Source organism: Pan troglodytes, chromosome 2 (genome assembly GCF_028858775.2).
Source record: "Pan troglodytes isolate AG18354 chromosome 2, NHGRI_mPanTro3-v2.0_pri, whole genome shotgun sequence".
Lineage (NCBI taxonomy): Eukaryota > Metazoa > Chordata > Mammalia > Primates > Hominidae > Pan > Pan troglodytes.
The window spans coordinates 153,309,471-153,336,735 of record NC_086015.1 but is presented as its reverse complement, the minus strand read 5'-3'; the positions used below and the strand labels follow the sequence as shown (position 1 = coordinate 153,336,735).

Sequence of the window (27,265 nt, the reverse complement as noted above, 5' to 3'; positions counted from 1 at the left end):
ATAGTGCATCTACTGGGACCACGGTCAACATTTGGGGTTTGCCTCCCAGCACACCCTTTCTTCTGACTTTAGGGCCAGATTTTTGTTGATGAATCCATCCTCTCCCACTTTTAGTCCCCTCGGTGGGTCCCATGAGCGAAGCTGTAAGGTACACGGATGTGCTTTGGTCAAGGAATAGGCCAATGTGAATATCCGGGCCTGCATGACTCAGCAACTTTGGCAAGCAGGCGCACACCTCCGCTTGTTATATAACCTCTTTGTGTAAGCTCATACTTTGCTTTAAGTCACAAAGGTAAAATTTCCCTGCTAACGCTGTACAGGGACTCTTGGGGCTCGGCTAGGTTCAATATGGCTTAACATGGTGGGCATGCTGGCGCCCAGAGAAAGGGAGAGAGAGAGCCAAAGCTGTCTGTCTTGCAGACGGACAGAAGAAAGCCACACAGCTCAGTGCGCTGGTGCCCAAAAAGAGAAAGAGTTAAGCTGCTGACCCTGAAGGCAAGGGAGAGCTGGCCATGCAGCTGCAGGCATGGAGGCTGTAGGAGCCACAGTGCCAGAGCAAACAGCTGAGATAAAGGTGGACAATGTGAATAAGCTGCTAAGAGAGCTGCTGCTGAATAAAACCATATTCACCTGCCTATGCCCCCACCGAGTGTTCTTTCCGCTCATCCACCCACTCCCCTTGGACTTCAGCATGGGCTGGACCCAGACCCCAGGACCTGACAGAGACCAGTCGGCAAAAGGCTGTGAGGGCTGTAGCCCCGCCTTTTTCTCTACTCCATCTCCTGCCATCCTCCTAGGCAACACCAGAATCACACTAGATGGCCATCTGATTCATTGGCCATGAACATTCTGAGTTTCTTCATTCCCGATAACCTTCCCCTATACTCCATCTCACCCATTCCTGCCCACAGATCTTTAAATTCATGAATTCAAGTATCCTTTCTTTGGTCCTCAGCCTTCTCTCTTTACAGTGTTTTTGCTTGGATACTCCTGTTTCAACTCTTTTTTGACCTCACAAGCCCCTCTCATCTATTGTCCCTCACCTTCTTCCTCTATTGCTCCTCTTAATAAATGAATGTCCCCAGTCAATGGTAGGGAATAAAGAATGCATATGTTTTAGATCTTAAAGCACGCTTCCTGTAATTGCTACTTAAAATTCATCATTCTCTGCAAATCCCTGCCACCCTGCTATGATGGATAAAGTGTCCTTTCTGCCATCAAAGGCAAAGGTCCCCATATGTGCTCTGGTCCCTCTCTCCAAACATCTTCTAAGAAACTTTTTGCTGCTTGTTATCTACCCTTATTTTCTCCTACCTTTTCAATCTCATTCTAGTAGCTGGGTCCTTATCATCATCTGTTAAACACGTTCTGACCATTCTGATCTTAAACTGGATTTTTCCCTGTATCTCCTCCATCACTATTCTCTTCTCACCCTTCTTGCTCAATCTCCCCATGAGATGTGTCTATATTTCCTTTCTCAACTGGTTCATCATTTGTTCCTTAGGACTTTCTGATCTCATTTCTGTCTCTACCACGCTAATGTGTCCAATAAGCTCTGTGTGGTTTAATTTAGTAGACATTCTTCGGTCCTCATTGTCATTGACTTATTAGAAGAATTTGACACACTAACCATGTCCTTCCTCCACTTCCTTCCTTAATATCCCCAACTGTTAACCCCAACTAGAAGATAAACTTCATGAAAACAAAGGCCTTGTCTGACTTGTACCTCCTGTATCTGCATCCTAGAACAGTTCTGGCACTGTTCAATGAACAAATGAATCAATCAACTACGTAAATACTCATTTCATCTTAGTACATGAGGGAAAGTACAGCGTGAAAAGAAGGATAATAGAGGAATCTAAATTTATGTTAGGAAGTGGCTTATGGGTCAGGAAGGCTTCTCCTGGTTTCCATGAGCTACACTCTCTGACTTTTCTTTCTACCTGTCTGTCTTCTCATTTCCAATCTCCTTTGCCAGATGCTTTCCCCTTCTCTCTCCCTAATGTTTCATCATTCCTCAAGAATTGTTTCCAGACCCTCTTCTCACACTACATTTCCTCTCTAGGTAACTTTAGCACTGTCACTGATGCCTTTACAACCCTTCCCAGTTAGATGTCCCCAGTCTAGTCCTTCCTTCTGAGCTCCAGATCCATATAGCCAATATACCCCTGCCTGCCCAATGTCTAACAACCACCTCAAACGCAACATATCCAAAATTAAGACACAAACCAGTGCTTCCCAATCCTCTATATTTGCTTCTTTTTCATGCTGTCTGTCTTAGCAAGTGACACCACATTATGCCTAGTTACTCATACCTGAAGCTCATAAACATGAAGGAAAGTAAATATGGAAAAGAACACAGTAGAGGGATCTAACCTTATATTATTTTTACTATCTTGGAATCAAGTATAATGATTTTAGACATTTCTATAACTGGGATACTATTTTTCTTGGACTCATTCTTTTTTCCCTACATACTAGATATAGGTAATCTCAATTATATTCACATATACAATTTTCTTTTCCAAGTGTTTGTTTTAGCTAGAGTTATTAATTGCCTCTTTTTTTGACTCACTGGCTAGGTCTTCTCATACCTCTACTAGCTCTATAAAACACTTCTGAATATAATATTTTTATTTTATTATAAATCAACAATTTATAATTGTATACATTATGGGGTACAAAGTAATGTTATGATTTATGAATATGATGTGGAATAATTGTCAAGCTAATCAACATATCCATTACCTCACTTATTATTTTTCCTGTTAAGAACATTTGAAATTTACTCTTAGCAATTTTGAAATGTACGATACACTATTATTAACTATATTCACCATGATGTGCAACAGGTCACAAAATAAAACCTCATTCCTTCTGTCTTAGATTTTGTATCCTTTGACCATGATCCCTTTATTCCTCCCACCCTCTAGCCTCTGTAACCACCATGCTACCCTTTGCTTCTATGAGTTTGACTGTTTCTGTCTTAGATTCCACATATAACTGAGATCTTTCTGTGCCTGGCTTATTTCACTCAGGATAATGTTGTCCAGTTCATCCATGTTGTCACAAATGAGAGAATTCCCTTCTTTTTAAAGGCTAAATAATGTTCCATTGTACATATAAACCATATTTTCTTTATTCATTTATCTGTTGAGGGACACAGATTGATTCCATAACTTGGCGATTATGAATAGTGCCATAATGAACATGAGAATACAGACATCTCTTTGACAAACTGATTTCAAATATTTTGGGTAAATATCATTTCATGCATTAAGTGGAATTGCTGGATCACATGGTAATTCTATATTTAGTTTTTTGAGGACCCTCCATAAAGTTTTCCATAATGGCTGTACTAATTTACATTAACAGTGTAGAAGGGTTCTCTTTTCTTCACATGAACTCATTGCTTTAATTATATCTTATTTTAAATGTTGAGGTTGAGAAATTTGCTGCCATTCTGATTTCTAACACTTATGTGACATGCCTTTTCTCTGAAATATTTTGAACTCCTTGATTTAGCTTTGGAGATCTTAAATTTTATGATGATGTGCCTTGATACATATCTTTTTTTGTGCATTTCTGAGACCCTTTCAATCTGGAAACTTAGGTCTTTCAGTTCTGAAAATACTTCCTATATAATTAGTAAGAAGTTTATATATTAATATAATTTTCTCTTTACCATTTTTAAATTCTATCTTTCTGCATCTAAAGTCTTGGGGCTTTTTTGCATCATCTCTTTTTCCTCTAAGTTTTGGCTTTCTGTTTAATTTTGATCTCTCTCTTCTATACCAGAGACTTTTCTTAAAGGCTGATCATCCTTGGATATCATAATTCAGCTTAAGCCATCATGTGTGTTTGGGTGGAACTTGTTGGTGGGTGGGCTTTAGTGTAGGGCAACTGTGTGGCCATCTTGCTTTCTCACAGAGACCTTCATCTGTCAGTTTCTGGGTAATTTCTCTGTGACAGTTCAGTTTCTCCAGAAAGGATCCTCCGATCTCCTGCCTGGATATGGTCTACAAGTTTCCTTTGACTTCTGGAGCTGGTGATTGGGAGTTTCTGTGGTTGTACTTTTCAGTTAGCCGACTCAATTTTCTTCTAATTCTGTGCCTTGGTTCCTAAATACAGTACCCTTCTAGTTCAATCTCTCCAGGGACTCTAACTTTTGTCTACTGTGAGGTTACCAGAGGGATAGTCTAGTTGAGATAGTAGGGGGAGGTCCAACTACTGCTTATACAGATCTTCAATTGCAATGTTTGCAACCCTGTGCTCTACTTCTGCCTTTAGTGATAATGTATGCCTCCCATTCTGGAGCTTCTTCAGGGTCTAATGTGGTCACCCAGCTTGCTCTTCCTTGGTCTATCTCTCTACAGGTGCTTAGGTTTCACTTGCATCCACTCTGCTAAGCCTCTTCCCACCTCTTCATCTGCTTTCTATCTTTATACTTGATGGTTCAAAATCACCAAGGACTTCTGGTTTTATTTAAAATGGAGGTTCGCATTCCTTTGTTTTGTTCTATTCTAGTAATTTAGGGGGTAGTTTTTGAAAGAAGAAAGGCAGAAAGGGCTTTGCTTTACTCAGCAATCTTGAAACCAGAAGTCCTCCCTTCTCCATTTTTGACTTCAGCAACTGGGGTAGTTGTATCTGGCATTTGTCAAAATGGAGAAAGCTAAGAATAAAACAGATTTGGAAAGAACAACCAAATTTTTTTTGGTCATGTTGATTTTAAGATGCCTTTTAGATATTTTAATTGGAGATGTTGGGAGTAGACAGTTGGATACAATGAATTTGGAGTTCCGGAAAGAAGGGGCATAGATTCTATTTAGAGTCACAGGATCAAATGTGATTACCCAGACAATCTGTACAGATAGTGGCAGGAAGAAAGTGCAGGCTCAGCATATAAACATCAAGCAAAGAAGGAGATATCAGCAAAGGAGACTGAGAAGGAGCTGTTGGGGAGAGAGGCAGAAAATCAGGTGAGTGCAGTATTTTGGAGGCCTAGAAAGAAAAGTGTTTGAAGGAGTTCAACTACATACTGTAAGAGTGAAATAGGATATAAACAGAGAGGTGGCCATTGCATCTGCCAACACAGAGGTTATTGGTGACCTTGACCAAGCAGCCTCATAGAGTGATGGTATCCAGAGAAGCTTGAAAGGAATGGCCTGAGGAGAGAATATGAGTGAAGATGTGTGACTGCCACTGTAGATGACATGCTCACCAACTCTCCTGCTATGTATGCCTTGTTCATCATTAAATCTTTAGCAACTAGTAACCACACATAAAATATATGCGGATCCACTGAAAGAATGAATCTGGTCCAAGTGTTCCTACAGTGCTGGGATCTTTTCTAATGCATGCACTTCCATTGTCTCCCACCCTGTCTTTATCCTCAGAGAAATTAATTTTAATAATATGAAATTAATTTTAACAGGTGAAATTAATTTTAACAATATACTTAATTCACTATATTCAAAGCATTATCATTTCAACATGAAATCAATTCTAAAAAATCTTGGAGCTATCTGACATTGTGTGTGTGTGTTAAGTCTTTGAAATACAGCATATGCTATACTCTTCCAGTGCATGCCAATTGGAACCAGCTACATTTCAAGTGCTTAATATGGTCAGTGGCTACTGTATTGGCCATATTAAGTCATTCCTTTCAAAGGGAAGCAAAAGGTGTGACTATAATCTGTGAGCTTCAAAAGGTCACAAATTGGTTTACCCAAACCATTCAAATGCAAAGCAAGTTTGTTTGGCAACAGGAATTGCACCACTCAGCTGAGAACATTCTGTAGCCTGCTGGACATAGGACTTTGGGGCCAGTGAATGGAAACAGGCTTTCTGCCTGAAGGACCAACTCCCATTAGCTATGAAGTCTTGGGCATTTTCCTTTCCCAACGCATCTAGTATTTTTCCTCACTTTACAAATTAAGACTTTATTTTCTGGATATCCAACATGCCTCATGTAGCAACTAAGATGTGTTTATGAGCCTTTTGGGAATCTCTGGAATTTACATGGAATTCCATTGATGGTGTGATGATGTGTAAAACAGAATGAACTCCATGTGCTCTGTGGCATGGATAGGCCTGAACCCAGTTACAACTAATTTCTACATTAATTGAACATGAATTCAAATAACATACTCCTTTGCCTTACAATACATTAGGTTTCTAGAGATTATGAATGCATTATCAAGATGACCTAATTCATTGTTGCTCTGTAGACTGGTTGTTTTGGTTGGTAAATACCCAGTTTTATCTGTGTTTGCTTCATTCACTGAGCTAGAGCTTGTTTCTCCTAAGAGAGACCTGATTAGGGGCAGGCAGGTGGGCAGGCTTCCACTACGGACCAGCTGGCTTCCCAGGTCTAAGACCCTCTTACATTCTGTGAGGCACTGTCTTTCATGCTGTTCACAAGTTGGTCCAAGAGGCATTCTTGAAGATTAAAATTCATACAGAAACAGCATGTTTGGCTTTCAGAGGATCAGCCATGTCATTTTCATGTCTGCATGAAGGATGGCATCTCAAAATTTTCCGAGCTGGGCCAACTCTGCAAACAAATGACCTGCATGTTGTCAAATCACCAGCTCAGGCCAAGGCAGATACTCACTGCGCCTGGCCCACCCAACTCCCAGCAGTCCTCTCCAGCAAGCTTGTCACACTTACGAAAGGTGATATTTTAGCAATCTGTTTATAAAACTGCCAAAGGAACATTTATCATGAGGTGCAAACAAAATAGGCACAGGAGAGAAATGTTTTGCACCAGGTTTCCCAGAATTCTGAAACATGTATCCTAAACACTCTGAGACACCTCTGGTTAACCTGTGCAGTAAGTATCAGAAGCAAGTATCAGAAGAGTACATGGACCAGGTGTGGTGGCTCACTCCTGTAATCCCAACAGTTTGGGAGACAAAAGTGGGAGGATTGCTTGAAGCCAGGAGTTCAAGGCCAGCCTGGGCAACAAAGCAAAATCCCCATTTCCAAAAAAATCAGCTGGGCATGGTGGCATGTGCCTGTAGTCCCAACTACTCGGGAGGCTGAGGCAGGAGGATATGCTTGAGCCCAGGAGTTTGAGGCTGCAGTGAGCTGCACTTCAGCCCAGGCAACAGATCAAGACTCTGTGTATTAGTCAGTTCTCACACTGCTAATAAAGACATACCTGAGACTGGGTAATTTATAAAGAAAAAGAGGTTTAATGGACTCACAGTTCCACATGGCTGACGAGGACTCACAATCATGGTAGAAGGCAAAGGAGGAGAAAGGCACGTCTTACATGGCTGCAGGCAAGAGAGAACTTGTGTAGGGCAACTCCCCTTTATAAAACCATCAGATTTCATGACACTTATTCATTGTCACAAGAACAGCATGGGAGCCCCCTCCCCACCATGATTCAATTACTTCCCACAGGGTCGCTCCTGTGACATATGGGAATTATGGCAGCTGCAATTCAAGATGAGATTTGGGTGGGGACACAGCAAAACCATATCACAAAACAAAACAAAAAACCCATATGTCCTGTAATGTACACACATTCTGAAGTGAAAACAAGCTGGGAAGTCCAGTATGGCTAAGAGTGTCAGAATCCTCCACAACTGTGTTCAAGAGATTATTAAAATATAGTGAGGGGACATTTTTCTTATTACAGCAGAGGTGACATAAGTTCAAGAGGTCCAGGAATTGCTGAGTTAAAATAACCTTGACTGACTGTATTAACCCCTGGCATTATATTAAAATTTGACAAGCCACCCATGATTGGAAAGCAAATAGACAACTTGCTTCAACCCGATGGTGATAAATCAGTCACTCACCAGGAGTAGTAGCCACTGACACACAGACATGAGTATTATGCAGTTTTCTTTAGTGATTTACGCAGCTGGCTGTCTGCCTAATTGTTTGAACGTCTTTGGGGAAATACCAGAATTAGAAGTTAATGTACTGAAGAAGCTACCATTAGAACGTTATTCACTAACTGAGAAAACCTGAAAATAATCAGAAAGATCTGGCTGCAGGCATTGATGCCAGACAAATATAGAGCCTGCTTCTCACTTCCCTGGAGGTCACAGGCCAGGCCATCCATGACACATTTGGGAAATTAGAGAAATAAACTCTGATGGACCAAACAGTCTTGTGTTGTACCACTCAAACCCAGAAAGGTGTAGAGCTAAAAGGTGCTCTGAACACCTCAGGATGCCCCCAACACTAACTTCAGTCAAATGTATATGACAGGGTTGTCCAATCTTTGGGCTTTCCTGGGCCACATTGGAAGAAGTAGAATTGTCTTGGACCACACATAAAATACACTAACGATAGCTGATGAGCTACAAAAAATAATAAAATCACAAAAAACCCTCATAATGCTTTAAGAAAGTTTATAAATTTGTGTTGGACTGCATTCAAAAGATCTCATAATGTTTTATGAAAGTTGATAAATTTGTGTTGGGCCACATTCAAAGCCATCCTGGGCCCCATGTGGCCTGTGGGCCGCAGGTTGGACAAGCTTGGTCTATGGACAAGGCACAGACCTGATCTGTCCTAGATCTAGTGCTGGACTAGATGCCATTCCATCTCTCTTTGTCCCTCTTTGTCTTCTCCCCCTTCCCTCCCCTCTCTCTCCCCCTTCCCTCTTCCTGCACAGTAGATTGGAATAGAAAAGTAAGAGCTGGGTCAGAGGTAGGTGTTAGATGATTTTCATGGTGTCCTGCAAATGAATAGAGCAACGTCTTGGCCCCTATCAATTAAAAGGCATTTTGAGGAGCCACTTTCTGGCCAGAGTAGGAGGTGCGTAAGGGACTGAAAGTAAGTCTCATACTGACATATTTGTTTAGGTGACTTCTTTCCTAGGTTACGGGCATCTTGAAGGCAGGAGCCACGTCTTAAGATAGGCTTTTAAAACAACATGTATTTTTATTGTCTGATTGTGAAATAAATACATACTCGTCATAGAAAAAACTGAAACACATTTTTTAAAATCTCATTTTACACCTAGCTTTTAGAATAGTGTCTGGAACATAACAGGCACTCAATAAAATTGTGTTGGAGAGGGAGGAAGAAGAGAAAGTGACATCAATCTCCTCATTAAAATGCACATAATTCAGCAGTGGCCACGTGGGGGGCAGTGAGTCAGGAGGTGCTAAAGCTGCACTGTGTAGCTCGGGAGCACAGGTTGCCTGCAGCTCCGGCTGCTGCCTCTAATCTCAGAAGTTTATCAGGGGTAGATGTGAATTTATCAGATAACAAGGACCTGGGATTACCTAGCCTGGAAAAGAGAAGCCTTAGAAACAATTTAAAAATTAGCATGGTAATAGTATTTCCATTATACAAAGTCATATATGTTTCTGAGAGACAAATGGAAAAATGTGAATGAATCCCCTAGAGTTCCAGTCCTGTTGATATTTTGGCACATTCTCTCCAAGCACGTTTTCTAGATGTTACTCTTGTCATTGTTCTTTTCCGTCGCTGGGATCATGCTCAATCCATGAGGGGTCATGGCCCATCTGTGGTCATGAAACCTATGTGGTGGGTCTAACTAGCATGGAAAAAGACAAATTGGAAGAGCATCTAAAATGCTAAAATGTACTGTCCCCAGGGTAGGCAAGCATTGTCTCATGCAACCTTTGTTTCGGTAATAAAATATGTATGGGTATCCTGGGTCAAGATGCAAAAACAACCATTTACCCTGGGTGTGGTGTGGTCAAAAGGTTTGAGAAACAGTGTACAATATTTCTTTCTGCTTGTTCCCCTAATTTAATTTAAAAAATGCTTATATACTATTGCATTTTAATGACAATATCATTGTTAGTAGTCTAATATGTCATTAAGTGGATGTACTATAACTTATCTAACACCCTCTTGCTGGGCATTTATTTCATTTCACAATTATAAATATTATGGAAATAAATCTTTTTGCAAAGTTTTTTTCCACTTATAAAACTAGATTCCAAAAAATGAAATGATTATATCAAAAGATATCATTTTCTGTTTAACAGAGATGAAATTTAATAGGCTACGTAACTGGGAAATGCAGTTTGTAAATTTCTTTCCTTTCGGTAACTGAATTTAACTAGCTCCTACTTCCCTGTTTCTCCTCATTAGCAGAAAACTTAATCTCATCAGTTCAAGATAAATTAGTTCCTCTGGTTTAAAATTCTGTTTGTTCTTGGTAATTGCTCCATCAATTTAGGATTCTTGCTCCTCCCTGTAGCTTTCCCAGGTGAAGCCCTCAGATGGGTACAAATCTGGTCCAAAGTTACCTGCTGGCCTTGCTAACCCCCCCTGAGGTGTACCCAGTTCCACCAGTTCTTGGGCATCAGTCCATTCCTGTTTCATCCATTTCTGCCAGTCATGGGCAATCCAGTCTACACAGTCTGCCTTCTCCTGGCCCAGCCCAAAGGCTTCTCTAGCCTGCTGACCTTAGCTGCACTGCTGTCCCCCTCCTGGGAGCACAGCTCTCAGCTGTTTCCCTTGACCCAACCAGGGAGTGTAGGATGCTGTGAAGCTAGCCACAGGTTCATCTGCTTCAGTATCTCCACAGCTATCGCTACTCTGACATTCAGGCGCACGGATTTTCCACAATGCTTGCTCCCCTCCAGGCTTCTCCTGGGAAGCCAGGGAATGGTATCTTCTGCTGTAGGATCCTTGTAAATTTATCTGAAGGATTTTCATTCCCTCAGGTTGTGCCAGTCATGGAGGTGTATAGCTTGCCTCTCCCTTTAAGAAAGTGACTTGCTATTCAGATGCAAGAATGTCATTAGCTGACAGGCCCCAGCTGTGTGTCTCTTCCGGTTCTCCCTCAGCTTTTGAGCTGAGGCCACACTCTTCCCAGGCAGGGCCCAGCCAACAATTGAGCACAGCGGGGATCCTCAGGTGTTGCTATTTCTGCCCAACACAGAACTCCTCTAAGAGGCTTTCTTGGCTCCAGAGTTCCCAGGAGTGCGCAGACAGTCAGATTAGGATTGCAGTTGTAGGCTCTCTCTGCTCAACCTTCCCCTCTTGTCTATCACAGTTGCCCTCCCCTGACACTTATCTCACCCCGTAAACTGCTTGCACTCCTAACTCCAACCCAAGGGCTCAAGTGACACAAAGCCCCTTTTCCCCAGAGCAGTGGGCCCTATGCCCCTTCCCAGAAACTATCCACATTTAAACCTCGGTTACTTCCCTCCAATTCTCCCTTTGCTGTCATTAGTCAAGGATATGTTTCCCTTTGGTGAGAAAGTGGATTTGACCTCATCTCCCGTTTATATGCTGTAAATCCCTGCTTCCATCACTGCCAGGCACTCACCTCACTGAGCATCTCTGCATGCTGGGCAAGTGCTGGGGACTTTCCCTCATATTCAGAGCCTTTGGAACCACCATCTCCATTCTACAGATGTAGAACATTAGATTCAAAGTCCTTGAGGTCCTATATAGATCATTCCTGAAGAGCAAGTACAAAGTGAAGCACAGAGAACCCAGCTAGCGGGAAGGAGCTCTGATTTTGTCTTTATTTATTTATTTTGCTTGCATTCACCTAACCATTAGCTGGCTAGTGGTATGTAACTTACATGACTATTAACTGTAATAGTAAGAAAAAATGAATTTCTAAAGCTTCATAGAGTCAGGAGAGCTCCTGATTGAACATTTCTTCAGGGCAGCCCAAAAAGTACTGAATATAAAAGATCTCAGGGAATTGCTAATCATCATAATAACTTTGATAAAATATCTGAAAAGATGTGGTTTACATGGGACACAAAGGAGTTTAATCCATGTTTGAGTTAATGAATGAATTTATATATATAGAATATAGGATATAGAAAATTTAATAACAAAGAAAAGAAGCCCAAAGGTTTTCATCTGGCCCAGTGTCTATGACTTCTACAACTACAAGATGAGGATGTTCGCGATGGACTGAGATATACTAGTATTAAGTAAACCCCAAGGAATTCTTGGAAACTGGTTCTTTTGTGCAGATGACCTATCATTTGTAGAGGAAACTGAAGGGAAACAAAGCAGACAGTCTCGGGCTGGGAGCACACAGCTGGTATTCATGGGTTGAAGCAGGTCTCTCTGAGGCCAAGCTCTGCACACAACAGCTGTTTATGGTCTAAGCAGCACTCAGCTGGTGACATGCATCCTAGAACAGTGCCTCTCAAAATTTAATGTATATACAAATTAAAGGGGCATCTTGTTAATAAGCAGATTCTGATTCTGTAGGTCTAGGTCAGGGGCCTGAGACTCTACATTTCAATAAGCTCCAAGGTGACACCATGGACACTAGTTCATTGGCCATAGTTTGAGTTCCAAAGGATATGAAATATGCTCAGACAGCTTCGTGCTTAATTCCAGAGGCACAGACACTGTTTGAATAATTTATTCCCCCCATCCCCAGCCCTCACTTTCAAAGATGCCTTTGGAGTTTCTTGTTAAGGAAAGTTACCAAGAAGCAAACATAAGTCCCTCATAGCCTACTGCAGCATTGTTTCTGTGAAGCCATCATCTCTCCCAACCTAAGACAAATATTTCCTAAGTAGGAGAGGTATGCCCACAAAATGATTTCATTTGATAGAAAGACACGGCATTAAATGACCTTGAATCAATAAGGATATTACTTCCTTTCCAGTTCTCTTTCCATCCTCCTAAGTATGTCAAAGAGAAAGTCTCTGTTAGGTGCTATTATGTCTTTGAATGCTTGCTGCTCTCCCTGTATTAGGATGTGATTGGTTGCTAACAACAGAAAACCCAACTAAAAATGCCCTAAATAAATGAAATAGCCTAGAGGGTGGAGGGGGTGCTCAGGCTGGTCATGTCAACTGGCTCTGGAGCCTTCAAAATATTGGCCTCACTCTTGGGCTAGAAGTAACTTTTCCAATTGGCTGTGGCAGCTCCAGGCCTTGCACTCATACTCAACATTGGCCCCAGTTAACATCCAGAGGAAAAGATGCATTCTATTCTCAAAAGACAAAAAAACCTTTTCCCAAAAAGTTCCAGAAAACTTCCTCTTCGTGTTTCATCAGCACGAATCAATTCACATGGCCTTTCCTGGACAGTTTCAATGACCAACAGTAGCCTGAAGCCTTAGGCTTGGGCCCTTGGCAAGTGGAATGAGTGTTGGGTGGTTAAAAACAAGAATCTCTCCATTGTCTTGTCAACAAAAAGAGAGTAGGCCTCTTGTTGGATGCCTTTGGGCAAGAAACAGTGGGCAATTCAAGTGGATTTTAATAATGGGAGGGGCGTTTGGGTTTTTTGTTGTTTTTTCAGTTGCTTTCTCTTGATGGCAAATGATATTAATTTCCTATTCACAGTTGTAAAAAGAAATTTTATTTTTTATTACTTGTATTTCAGTTTTACAATATGAGTTAATTTAGAAAAAAATGTTAAAGAATAGAACACAATACATAAATGTGGCAAAAATTATGAAGGTCATAGGAAAATGAGAAGTTTGAGAAACATCACTACACTGTTACTTCCTGGCTAACAGATATTTGGAACTCCTAAATAAAGAAGGTTAGTTGTTTAAGAGACATCACCTGCTACTCAGTTGCTGTGGGTTGTAGTCTGGTGGGTTCTCATCCTAGACTGGATTAGAACCACATGGGAGTTTTAACAAAGCAAATGTCTGGGTTCCACCCTCCAAAGACCATAGATGGTTTCCCATGGGGTCTGTGTGTTAGCATTTTTTAAAAGCTTCACAGGCTATTCTAATGTATAGCCAACGTGAGAACCATTGTTGAGACCTCTGAGAAATCATTCTGAAATGCAAATGAACAGGAATTTAGTTTGGTCCCATTGCTGGGCTGTCTCCATCTTGTAACTGAGTAGTTTAGCTTTGAAACACATTTTTCAAACTTTTTTTCCCCTTTTTCTCTTTTCTCCCTAGTCTCAAGATGTATCCTTGAAGTAAATTGCAGAAACCTCTTTTTTTCCTTCTTAGTCTTAAAATATAGCCTTAAAGTGTACTTCAACACTTCACATCTCTCCCTCTCCCACCATACACTCTTACACCATGCACATTTATCTAACTACATGCTTGTTACGAAGTTTCAGGGGTAATCCTGTGACAAACCAGGCATGGAGAGCTAGCTGTGAAATTCCAGAGATGATCTCAAGGCAATTAGTCTACAGCCCAGCCACTGCTGAGATGACACCAGCACACGCTCCAGGTGGACCATGACTCAAGACGGCCACCAGAACAAGGCATACAGACCTTACACCCAGCACCATGCCCGCATGCCTCCCTCTCCAAGTTCCTCTTTTAAGCCCCTCTCCCCAGCCTAAAGTTTGAAATGTTTCTTGTAAGGAATGAGCCTGGCCATTTCCCCAACCTCTGGCTTTTGGAATAAAGTCACTTTCCTTTTACTGCATCTCATCCTCGTTCACTTGGCTTTACAAGCAGTGATCAGCCGAGCTTGCGTTTGGTTACAATCTCAAAAAGTATAACTTGTCTTATGTATCTACTACTATCAGTCCAGTTAAGAAGAATACAAAGATGTGCACTGCTGTTCAGAGACCAAAGGGGCAAAGGCATTATTTTAGTAAATACAATACCTTTTGAAAATACTGTTTTCCAAGTAGTGTTCTTATAATAAATTTACAAGGACAGTTAAAAATGCAAGATGTTAATGTTAGATTATGATATCTCTTATGCGGGCTTTGGGAAAAAAAAGTGCACTAAAGCTTAGAATATTTAAAAGCTATTTTTAAAAGTTAATGTACATTTTCTTATATTCTTGTTGATATAAAAATATTAACCTGGGGCGTACAGCTTCAAACTTCAGATATTCATCTGTTCCAGATTTAGCTAAGTGTTTGAAGATAAGTACAGTCACTGAGATCTAGAGTTATTATGGTTTCAACATATAATCACCATCAAATTCATGTGAAAGGTCTTATATTTGTACATGGGTGATTTTATGTTGCTTATGGCATTTATAAAATAAGGTACCTCGCTCTTCACTATTCAATAGTACGATCAATGCAACAATACCACAGTACTAACGGGGTTGCTAATCTACTTCCATATTTCCTCCACGTGAAATTTTACTGGTAGCTTTGGTCTTCTTTCTGTGTCATGGGAGTGTTGACATTTTTAATCCAACTACCTTGTAGCATAAATGAATGTTAACAAAGGTACTTTGAGTTTCTATGTAAGAGCGAAGGGTGAAATGCCAAGGAAGGCTCACAACATGGAAGTAATCCCGGCAAGGATAGAATGAAAATTCTGCAATTCTGAAAGGTGCCTGATTTGCTAAGCAGGTTCCTAAAATGGCTCTGATGCTGGACAAAGAATGAACAATTTGTTGTAGATGAATAGAAGAGAATATGTGACCATCATTTGCCATATTTTCCCATCCTGCTCACATTTTTAATTCAATGAATGCTTATCAAGCACCAACATGTGCCAAGCCCAGACACTGAGGTAATGAATGTAAGCACAGAGATCTCCATTGGAAGCCCAAGTCAGGCCAGAAGACAAGACTTTGTCTCTAACTAGACAGCTCTTAAGGGAATGAGGTTGACATCCAGTTCAAGGAGGACTAAATGTGCCATAAATCGATGTGGTTCTCTAACAGAGAAGTCCTACTGGGGATCATAACAAGCAAGTAAATCTTATTTTGGAAGGATAAAGGTCCTTTAGAGGGTGTCAGAGTAATTTTTCTCCTGGAGTGAATTCATGTATCTGGACTACCTCTGCTCCAGCCCCCAAGACCTTGACTCACATTTTTTCTCCTCCCCTTGCCCTACTGACCACCACCACTCCTCACACCATCCCCTGGTACAACCTTTGCCTACCCTCACTAAACCACCATCTGCTCCTGACTGCTTGTCCTATCTGGACCCTATTGCAGGAGCCCACATCCTTGGTATGATCCTCAAAATTTATATCATTATTACAAGCCATTAACATAGAAACTTTAATATTCCAGAATCATGTCTGAATTTTACTTTTATATTCCATACTGAAAAAAAAGCTTCACCTAGAAATTTTGCTTAAAGAATTAAAGTGTAAACAGAAAGATAATTCATAATTTAAGTAATTCATATTCCTTAATGCAACTGTAATAACTTTATGTAAGATCCTATGCCATGATGCCCAAACACTTGGATTTTGAGCTAACAAATAATATGACTATACAGTATCAACAATATTTATACCACCGAGGGAGAAGGATGTATTGTATAACCTTATTTCAAATGATAAAGCAAGCATCTGAGCCTGGCATCATTTCAAGTGTGAGAACAAGCATTGGTGCTTGCTAACTAGTCAAGTTGTGTATATGTTTCAATAGACTGCTACTTTTATTCCAGGCTTGCTTTTTGACCAGTGACCATTTAAATGTATGTCTTAATTTGATTTTTTTTCTTTGCTACTTACCAAGGACAATACTCTTGAAAGCCAGTACAGAAAGAGTGAGGCCTGACATGTTCCCCTTTTAATTTCTCAGTATTGATGATTTTATGGTTAGACCTGCGTGCAGAGAAAATAAAGGGAGAAAGTCATGCAAAACAAATTATTACCTGTCAAACTCTTTTTTTTTAAAATTTAACATTAGAGATTATAGCCCCAACAAATGGATTTTTTCCCTCCCTATTTAAAAGCACTCTCTTCTGATTGATATTTAATGCTTACAGTGACCACACGGGACATGTATTGTTTGCAGCCATGTAAACTGCCTTCATTTAAAGGGTTCAATATAAAAGCCCAGAAGGACAATTCATTTATTTAGTTGCCTTTGGTCAAAACTGAAACAGTTCCTGGGCACTTTAAAGGAATATTGATCATTCAACCCACTCTGCTATTTGCAGAAAGGCAGATGAAACCACTTTGTGCCTTTCATAAAAATCCTTTCAATTATAGTTGAAAGAGCTTTATTTACACCTGCCAATCCTGGCTTTTATGTCTCTGCTTTACTTTCTGCAGAGATAATCTTTGTTCCATCATGTCTTTTAAAAAGTGTAGGTCACAGTGAATAATGATAGAACTCATGAGGAAATATGGGACTCCATGGGGGACAGTTTCAGTTCCTTCTTGAGATTGTCATTAGGGCTGTTCCAAAATACTCCATACACATGGTAGGATTGCACCTCTCTGCCTACAGGAGGTTAGGAGTGGTCACAGGACTCGCTCTGACAGAGAGATGTACATGGAAGTGATGTGTGTCACTTCCAGGCAGGTTTAAAAGCCAGTGTGTACATGGCCATATTCTCTTTTCCCACTGCAGCTTCTTCAGCCTGAGTCCCAGAGAGAAGACATAAAGCAGTGGAGCAAAGCTCCTGCTGGCCCTTGATGGACAATGGCACAATTATACACCTTTGCTGTTTCAAACCATCGAGATTTAGGGGCCAAGTCCCAAGGAGAAACCGTCTTGTAAGTGCCGATTAGAAGGGAAATTTGTTTAGAGGTCACAATAACCAAATGAGAGCATTGTCTTTTATATAAATTGAATAAATAAGTTAAAATTCTGTATTTATGTAATGATTGACCCAGTCCCTTCTCCCTCCCAGCATTATCTTTATTTTTAAATAGGAGAAATCATGTGACCTTTTGGGACACAAACTGCCGTTACCACTTTCATTTTGAGATGTATTTCTTTAACAGCAATTTTATTACTAAAGAACATGTGCCCCCAGCAAAAGAAATGACCATCAGAGTGAACAGGCAACCTACAAAATGGGAAAAAATTTTTGCAATCTACCCATCTGACAATGGGCTATTATCCAGAATCTACAAAGAACTTAAACAAATTTTTAAGAAAAAAACAAACAACCCCATCAAAAAGTGGGCAAAGGATATGAATAAGACACTTCTCAAAAGAAGACATTTATGCAGCCAACAGACACATGAAAAAATGCTCATCATCACTGGTCATCAGAGAAATGCAAATCAAAACCACAGTGAGATACCACTGTGGTTAGAATGGCGATCATTAAAAAGTCAGGAAACAACACGTGCTGGAGAGGATGTGGAGAAATAGGAATGCTTTTACACTGTTGGTGGGAGTGTAAACTAGTTAAACCATTGTGGAAAACAGGTGGCAATTCCTCAAGGATCTAGAACTAGAAATACCATTTGACCCAGTCATCCCATTACTGGGTATATACCCAAAGGATTATAAATCATGTTACTATAAAGACACAGGTACATGTATATTTATTGCGGCACTATTCACAATAGCAAAGACTTGAAACCAACCCAAATGTCCAACAGTGATAGACTGGATTAAGAAAATGTGGCACATATACACCATGGAATACTATGCAAGCCATAAAAAAGGATAAGTTCATGTCCTTTGCAGGGACATGGATGAAGCTGGAAACCATCATTCTGAGCAAACTATCACAAGGACAGAAAACCAAACACTGCATGTTCTCACTCATAGGTGGAATTGAACAATGAGAACACTTGGACACAGGGTGGGGAACATCACACACTGGGGCCTGTCATGGGGTGGGGGGAGGGGGAGGGATAGCATTAGGAGAAATACCTAATGTAAATGATGAGTTAACGGGTACAGCAAACCAACATGGCATATGTATACCTAGCTAACAAACCTGCACGTTGTGCACATGTACCCTAGAACTTAAAGTATAATTAAAAAAAAAAAAAAGAAGAACATGTGGCCCTGAGCAAGCCACTTAATTTCTCTAGGCCTCAGTTCCCCTGCATATGGAGAAGGAAGGAAATGGAGTAGATGCACCAGACTCCCTCCCTGTGGTCTCCTGCAATATATTAGCTCATTTAGGCTTTTAAAACAATATACCATAAACCAAGTGTCTTATAAAGAACAGAAATTTATTTCTCATAGCTCTGGACGCTGGGGAGTGTAAAGTCAAGGCACAGGCAGTTTTGGTGTCTGATGAGAGCAGCTTCCTCACAGGCAGCTATCTTCTCCCTGTAACCTCTCATGGCTGAAGAGGCGAGGATCACTCCAGACTCTTTCATAAGGGCACTAATCCCATCCATGAGTGCCCCACCTTTGTGACCTAATCACCTCCCAAAGAGCCTACCTCCTAATACCATCACCTTGGGAGTTAGGATTTCCAAACAGGAATTTTGGAGGAACATAAACACTCAGTTAAGCAGTAGCAGTCTGCGTTTAATACATAGTTCACAGAAATTAATAGAAAATTAAATGAAACCTAAAACTCAAATCTTTTAGCTCTTCTTCTAGTTCCTGAAAAGTGTTATTAAAGCGTATAGCAATTTTGTTATGAGACCGTATCTTCCTATGAGAGAGAAGCCTAATGTGAAAAAAGGAGAATTTTCGAAGAAATGAAAGAGTTTAGGAAAATTTTGGTTTTGTTGTTTTGTTGTTGTTGTTGTTTTGTTTTGTGTGTGTGTGTGTGTGTGTGTGTATGTGTGTGTGTGTGTGTGTGTGTTTTGAGATGGAATCTCTCTCTGTTGCCCAGACTGGAGTGCAGTGTCACAATCTAGGCTCACTGCAACCTCCGCCTCCCGGGTTCAAGCAATTCTCCTGCCTCAGCCTCCCAAGTCGCTGGGATTACAGGCGCCCACCACCATGCCGGGCTAATTTTTTGTAGTTTTTTAGTAGAGACGGGGTTTTGCCATGTTGGCCAGGCTGGTCTCGAACCCCTGACCTCAGGTGATTCACCCACATTGGCCTCCCAAAGTGTTGGTATTACAGGCATGAGCCACTGTGCCCAGCCTTGTTTTGTTTTTTAAATGAACTTTTGATTGAAGTATACCCTACATATGAAAAAATGCACAAATCAAAAGTGAACAGCTTGGTGAATTTTCTCAAAGTGAAAATTCACATTGTAACCAGCACCCAGAGCAAGAAGCAACATGATCAGTACCCAGAAACCCTCCTCACACCACCCCTTGACACAAAGGCTGTCACCATGCTGACTTTCTCTAGGCTGACTTCTAATGGCAGAGATTAGTTTTGCTACTTTTTAACTTCATTGTTGAGTACCAGATGCACTCTTGCATCTTCCTTCTTTAGTTAACAGTGGATTTATCCAGGGTTTGCATGACATCACAGTTTGGTCCTTGTTATTGCTATATAATATTCTGCTGTGTGACTTTACTAAAATTTAGTCGTTCTACCGTGATGAACACTGGGATGTTTTCAGGTTTGGGCTACTATTAATAGTGGACATTTTAAGTCTTTTGGTTAATATTTTTTGCCCTACATTTTCAGATTGAGGGTTCAGGAGGTAGATCTCTTTAAACCTAAGTAAGAGGACCTATGTCTGTGGCAAAGCTTGCATGTTGGAGTATCTCTCTAGGGTTGAAGGAGAGAAAGCAGTTCTAAAGTCCCACGTAGGGAAAGGAGAGAGGAGAAAAGGAGAAAGGGAGGGAGGAAAAGAAGGAAAAGAAGAAGAAGCAGAAGCTCTATGGAGCCAGAGGATTCAGTACTGGTAAATTGTACTCCTAGCTAGGAGATGCCATTGTCCTTTTAGTTTAATCCTTTGAACCCACAAGCTATACCATGTGGAATTCCCTAGGAAGCATTTTTCTGGAACATCATTGTTATGTCAATGTAGCAAGTCAGTAAAGATGGTAGATGCTTAGAAGAAAAATATTTTTTTAGACTTGCTATTGAAAATTGACATAATTGGGCTGGGTGCGGTGGTTCACACCTGTAGTCCCAGCACTTTGGGAGGCCGAGGCGGGCGGATAACTTGAGGCTAGGAGTTCGAGACCAACCTGGGCAACATGGTGAAACCCCGTCTCTACTAAAAATCCAAAAATTAGCCAGGTATGGTAGCATGTGCCTGTAATAACAGCTGCTCGAGTGGCTGAGGCATGAGAATTGCTTGAACCTGGGAGGTGGAGGTTGCAGTGAGTGGAGATCACACCACTGCACTCCAGCCTGGATAACAGAGAGAGACTCCATCAATAGAAAGAAGAAAGGAAGGAAGGAAGGAAGGAAGGAAAGAAAGAAAGAAAGAAAGAAAGAAAGAAAGAAAGGAAAGGAAAGAAAGATGGAAGGAAGGAAGGAAAGAAAGGAAGGAAGAAAATTGAAGTAATCTTGAGCACAAATACAGTATGTCAATCACTAAATGAAAATTGCATTAAAATTCATAATGGAGAGGGAGCGTGAGCAATTGCCAATTCACCTGCTCCCATTTTTGATAGATCTTGAAATATCCCCCATCCCCAACTTTGAGTGTGTAATCCTACTTAAAAAATAGCAACTGATCATTAAGCATGACTTTGCCCTTTTCTTCATAAAACCATGAAATTAGGAGAGAATAAATCAGAGATTGCATGCCCAAAAGCTTGTCAGTTCAAATAGTAATACTTGTTTTTATTACTGAATATGGGGCTTTTTTTTTTCTATGTCTCCTAGAATGCCAAAGCCTTCTGTCATACAACCCATACCATTTCACCCGGAATATCCAATATCCAGTCCCTCTCTTCGGTTGTGTTTCCTCTTTATGCATGCTTTGGTGAGTTAACCCACTAGTTATTGGCCAGAAGAAAGCAGTTGTTTAGATAATGTAACTTGTTGACCAAAACAAAAACAAACAAACAAACAAAAAGCCAAACTCTAAAATATTTAAAGAGGCTTATTCTGAACCGAATCTGAGTGACCATGACCCAGGGTGGGCATAGTCCCAGGAGGTCTTGAGACCATGTTTCCAAGGTGATTGGGTTACAGCTTGGTTTTATACATTTTAGGGAGACTGAAGTTACAGGTGAAGACATAAATCAATAAATCAATACCTATAAGGTATACACTGGTTCAGCCTGGAAAAGTGGGACATCTCAAAGGTGGAGAGGGAAGGTGGTACTTACAGGTCATTGGTGGATTCAAAGATTTTCTGATTGGCAATTAGTTGAAAGAGTTCAGCTTTGCCTAAATGGTTGAAGTCAGCAGAAAGAAATGCTTAAGTTAAGATAACAGGGAAAGGGGGTTGTGGAAGCCAATGTTCTTGCTATGTAGATGAAGCCTTTGAACAGCAGGCTTCAGAGAGAGTAGACGGTAAACGTCTCTTTTCAAACCTTAAAAGTATCAGACTCTCAGGCAAATCTCTCCTGGATCAGGAAAAGACCTAGAAAGGGAAGGAGATTCTCTACAGAATGCAAATTTCTCTCTCAAGAGACAGCTTTGAGGACCGTTTCAAAATATGTGAATGAAATATATTTTGGGGTAAAATACTTTTGATTTCCTTCAGGGTCTGCTATGTGCCATGTGATGCTATACCTGAGTCAGGTGGGAATTTGGTTTTGTATTGCCACAGAGAGTCTGTGTTGTCAGTCTTATGATCTCCATTTTAATGTTAATGCCAGTCAGTTTTGCCTAAACTCTAAAGGGAGGGGGTTATAACATACCACCCTTCCCCTCATGGCCTGAACTAGCTTTTCAGGTTTCTTTGGGACTCCCTTGGCCAAGAAGGAGGTCCATTCAGTCTGTTGGGAGCCTTAGATTTTTATTTTTGGTTATGTCTGCCTATTAATGTTGATCAAAAAAGCCTAACTCTGTAAAATATTTAAAGAAATTTATTCTGAGCCAAATATGAATGACCATGGCCCAGGGCACCATCCCAAAATATGTGCCCTGGGCCATGGTCACTCATATTTGGCTCAGAATAAATCTCTTTAAATATTTTAAAGAGTTTGACTTTTTTTCATCAACAAACTTACTGAGTACTTTATATACATTCTCTCTAATCCTTCGCACAATTTTGGGTGTTATTATCTCTGTTTTGCAAATCAGAAAACTGAGGATCAGTGAGGTTAAGACCTGTATTTATAAGACTCAAAGTCAATATTTAGATATGTCCTTGTCTTTCATCTTTCCACCTGGAATATGTCTGTGCTGAAACTTATATTCTCAACCCAAAGTTACAGAGATGTATTAAATGGTGCCTGGTATCCTTAGAGTACTCATTCTTATTGGGAGGCTATTTTGCCCCTCAGGGGACATTTTGCAATGTCTGAAGACAACTGGAGTGAGGAAGTTACTATTAGCATCTACTGGATAGAGGTCAGGAATGATGTCAAATACCTTCCAACACACTGGCAGCCCGACACAGCAAACAGCAAAGCTTGAGAAACCTGCCTTGCAGAGTAGTTGCCCATCATAATAGTGTTTATTAAGCCTATGAGAGTGTTGAACTATATTTGAAGGTGGCAATGAGGAATAGTTGAAACTATATCAGGAATCAGAAGTTCTGTGTTCTAGTTTCAGATCCAGGACTAACAAAACCTCAATTTCCCTGTGAGTAAATTGGTGACAATAGTATCTGTTTTATCTATTTATTAATTTATCAAATATTTATGTATTACCTTCTATGCATGAGGTAGTACTCTAGATATGGAATGTGCAACAAGGAAGAAAACGGGCATCATCCCTGCCTTCAAGCAGCTGAGTGGAAAACAAAAATAAATAGAACTATGGGGTACTGTGGAGCACTCTGGTAACCTAGCAAAGAGAAACCTAATTTAGTATTGTATAGTCAGAGAAGTAACCTCTTAGCTGACAATCAGAAAAAAGAATTTAGGCAAGCAAAGGAGAAGGAGAAAAAGTAGAGGCTAGGACAGTGTTTGCAAAAGCACGGGTGAGAAAGAGCATGGAACAATCCAGGAACTGAAAAAATATGCCGTATGACCAGACAGTAGAATGTGAAGGGAGGAAAGAGATGTGCCCGGGGAAGACAGCAAAGGTCACCTCTTGGGGGATTTTGAGGGTCAGCCTAAGGAGGATGGAGGCAAAGGGAAAAAAATGAAAGGTTTTAAAAGCAGGGGGCTGGCATGACGAGATTTGAATTTTAGAAAACCATTTAGGCTGCAAGGTGGAGAATGGATTCTAGAGACTGTGAGACCAGTTGGAAGTTTGTTACTGCTGTCTCAGCAAGAGGTCATGGTGGCCCACAACTCAGGTAGAGGCAATGGGATAGATAGAAGCAAATGCATATAAAAGAAGTTCAATTAATTCTTAATGCTGAGGTGTTGACAGTGTTGACAAGATATCCCTGTCTTAGAGCAGCAGAGTTTCCAGAACAAGGGATGACTGCCACTGCTGTGTCTGAAAGCTGGAAGTATTTCCAGTCCGCTCACCAGGTTGGATTCTGTGCAGGCCTGTGTCTTTGCCTCATTACAGTGAAGTTTTGTGGTGTCTGAATAGCAGGACCTAGGTCACATGTCCACACTCAAGCTGCAAGGAATGTTGGTAAAGTGAGTCTCTGGCATCTCCTTGAGAAGAATGCCCTAAACTTGGAAAGGATGCTGCAAGAAGAAAGGCAACTATGCCCCTACAGTAGCCATGGAGAGTGATTTGCTAGAACCTATTTAGAAAGCAAACCTGAAAATACCTTACAAATTAAAAATATTCTTTCTCCTAAAAACCCCACTTCTTGGAATCTATTCCCTAGAAGTAAAATTATCCATACTTAAGAACATATGTGCATTGAGATATTATGATAGCATTGTTCTTTGGGCAAAAATTTGGTAACAAAGTGAATGTCTTTCAATGAAAAAGAGTTGAGTAAGTTGTGCTGCATTTATGCCACTAAATATGCACTCAACCTAAAAAAAACTGAGTTGGAGTTAAACCCAGTTGGGACTGGGACTCTGAAAATCTGAGAGGGACATGCTGAGCCACTTCAATATACATCTCCTTATATGTAGCATAGATCTTGATGTGTACCACCTCTCTGGGAATGAGGTGAGAGGGGTCTTCTTAGTACCACTGGCTCATCCCTCCTCCTCATTCAACACTCCCATCCAGATTCAAATTGCTGCAAGTCTAGCTCATAACTGCTGTTTCACTTTGGAGCACACTCTACCCAAATAGGCTGGCCCACCGATGATCTCAAATTTACCAAGCTTCAGTTTACTCAGTTTCCCATGGAAGTGTGGCTCCTGGGCTTGAATCTATTCTCCATCACCATTGGGCCCAGTGGGCTCTGTGACTCAGCCCCATCCTGCAGGAAGAAAAGTAGCAGAGAAGCACCCGAAATAAATTCCTGGATCTGAGCTAAAATACCTCTTCCTAGAATTCCTGAGTAAAAGCTTAATTGTATAATAACAGCTTGGTGGTCTGTCTCAATCTGCTCAGGCTACTGTAACAGAATACCATAGAGTGGGTAGTTCATACAACAGATATTTATTTCTCACAGTTCTGGTGGCTGGAAGCCTAAGATCGAGGTGCAGACAGATTCAGTTTCTGGTGAGGGCCCTCTTCCCTGTTTGCAGATGGTTGTCCTCATATGGTGGGGGTAGGGAGTGTGCTCTGGTTTCTTCCCCTTTTTATTAGGGCACTAATCCTATCATGGAGAATCTGCCTTTGTGGTCTCATCTAAACCTATCTACCAAAGGCTACGTCTTCAAATACTATCACCTTGAGGGATGGGGTTTCAACATATGAATTTGGAGGACACAAATATTTATGTCTCTGAGGCATTACAGTATGGTCATTAAGAAGACAGGCTCTGGAGTCAGACTAAATCCTGGTTCTGCCACTCACCAGCCATGTGACCTTGGGCCAATTACTTAGCCTTTGTGTGCTCCAGTCTCCTCATATATAAAATGGGATAGGAACAGTACTATCTCATAAGGTTGTTATGAGGCTACGTTAGTTAACACATAATACATCTATAGAGTATGTCTCAGACATACAAAGAGCTCGATAAATGTTATCATCATCATTCCCTTCTGGATCCAGGTATGTCTCAAATTAATCTCTTCCCAAAATACTCAACCTGCAGGTACCCCAGCAGCTTTCTTTCTCTCCCAGCCTTTGGTAGAAATTCCGAGTTTAAAAACTAAACAAAGCTGTATTTATTACACAAACAATATTACAGTAATGGGGATTTATAAAGGACATGGCTGAAATTCCTGGGGGTGGGAGAACGAGGGAGGGATTTTAGAAGTTCACTACAGTCACCCCACTTTGGAGGGTGCTCTACCCCAGTAGCGTTCTGTACTTGCAATGTTGCTATTTTCCATTTTCTAAAGCTTTATTTAACCATTGTAATTTGTGGCTTTCTCCAAGACTAAGTATAGAGCAAAACATAATAATGCAAACTGGCTCATGCTGAGCTGAAATGAGTAGTGTTCTCTCACCAAATCCTCTTGTGAACTTTAATAACTTCTTTAATTTCTCTGTTATTTTCCAATATTGTATACCTATTCCAGAAGTACTCATTTTGTCTTTCCTAAACCAACTTTCCTCTGCTGGGAAAATGACCAAATTATTCCACTCCTGTCCTCCTGCCACACCTCTAGTTTTTGGTTTTTCAGCTCCCATTCTGGGGTTTACAACCAATTTAGCAGTTGTTGATCATGGCGAGAGTGTATAATTGAGTCAGTACTGGAGATGAAATGACTTGTCAGAACAGTTCATGAGAGGGAAATGATTTTCAGGACAAGGGGAGAGAGAATGAGTGAGATTATACGTACACATTGTACTTGCTTGTGGGTAATAGAGTGGACTCCAATGTAGAGTAAACTTGGGTCATTTTCTTTGATCTTCTGACACACTATTCCTTTTTTAAAAAATTAAAGATTAGCCTCTAACAGAAGGCAAGGAAGTTTCTTGTCTAGATTGAGTTGTGGAGACTGTATTTAGACTATAAGCTCTTAGAAATAGCAAAATACTAACGCAGAGTATGTCATGGGAACTCAGAAAATGTGAATTAAAATCTAGAGACAGAAAGAAAGAACTGTGCTTAAAAAAGATAGTGGGTTGATCAGTGATTTCTTACGGCTGCTCTCACAGATTACATGCAGTAGCCGTGTCCTTTTCTGTATTTAGATTTTCCTACCAAAAGGAGACTATGTGGACATTTCAGAGTCCCAGTATAAGAAGGGTGAGTAACTTGAGCTGACGTTTAGGATGAAAGGAGCAGGAGAAACCTGGCTCCTTGCTGGGATGCACGGGGCTCTGGAGTACCTTCCAGGAGAGTCTGAGATGCCCCCCTACCCACATTCCTTCCAGACCTAATTGCTTACATTTCCTTGAGCACTCTGTGTGCTTCAGCTCCTCTGTGCCTGAAGTATCTCTCCTTTGCATTCACTGCACCCACCCAAACCCAATTCAAATAATGCCAAGTCTTCTCCAGCTAGAATTAATCCCCTCCTCCTCTGCATTCTCTTGGCCTGTCTTATCCTGCTCAGTTCTAATGATGCTCCTAAAAGCAGGCCCTGAGTAAAGGATTTGGGTATGAGAATTTATTCAGGAGGAGATCCCAGGAAACACTGTGAGGGAGTAGGAAGTGAGACCAAGAATGGAGAAAAAGCCAAAAAAAGAGTGCTTTAATGAGCAGATTACTGCTATGAGCAAAGAGGGCTCAGCACCATTGGGAATGC

At 40.8% G+C, this 27,265-nt stretch overlaps 1 long non-coding RNA gene across 1 annotated transcript in view; it reads right to left on the bottom strand.

The window, feature by feature from the left end:
- LOC107970806 (uncharacterized) overlaps positions 1 to 27,265 on the bottom strand; it is a 144,305-nt gene that overhangs the window by 99,336 nt on the left and 17,704 nt on the right. The window contains exon 2 of the long non-coding RNA XR_010155837.1: positions 16,355 to 16,447. This is a non-coding gene — a long non-coding RNA (uncharacterized LOC107970806). The remainder of the gene's footprint in view (positions 1 to 16,354; positions 16,448 to 27,265) is intronic.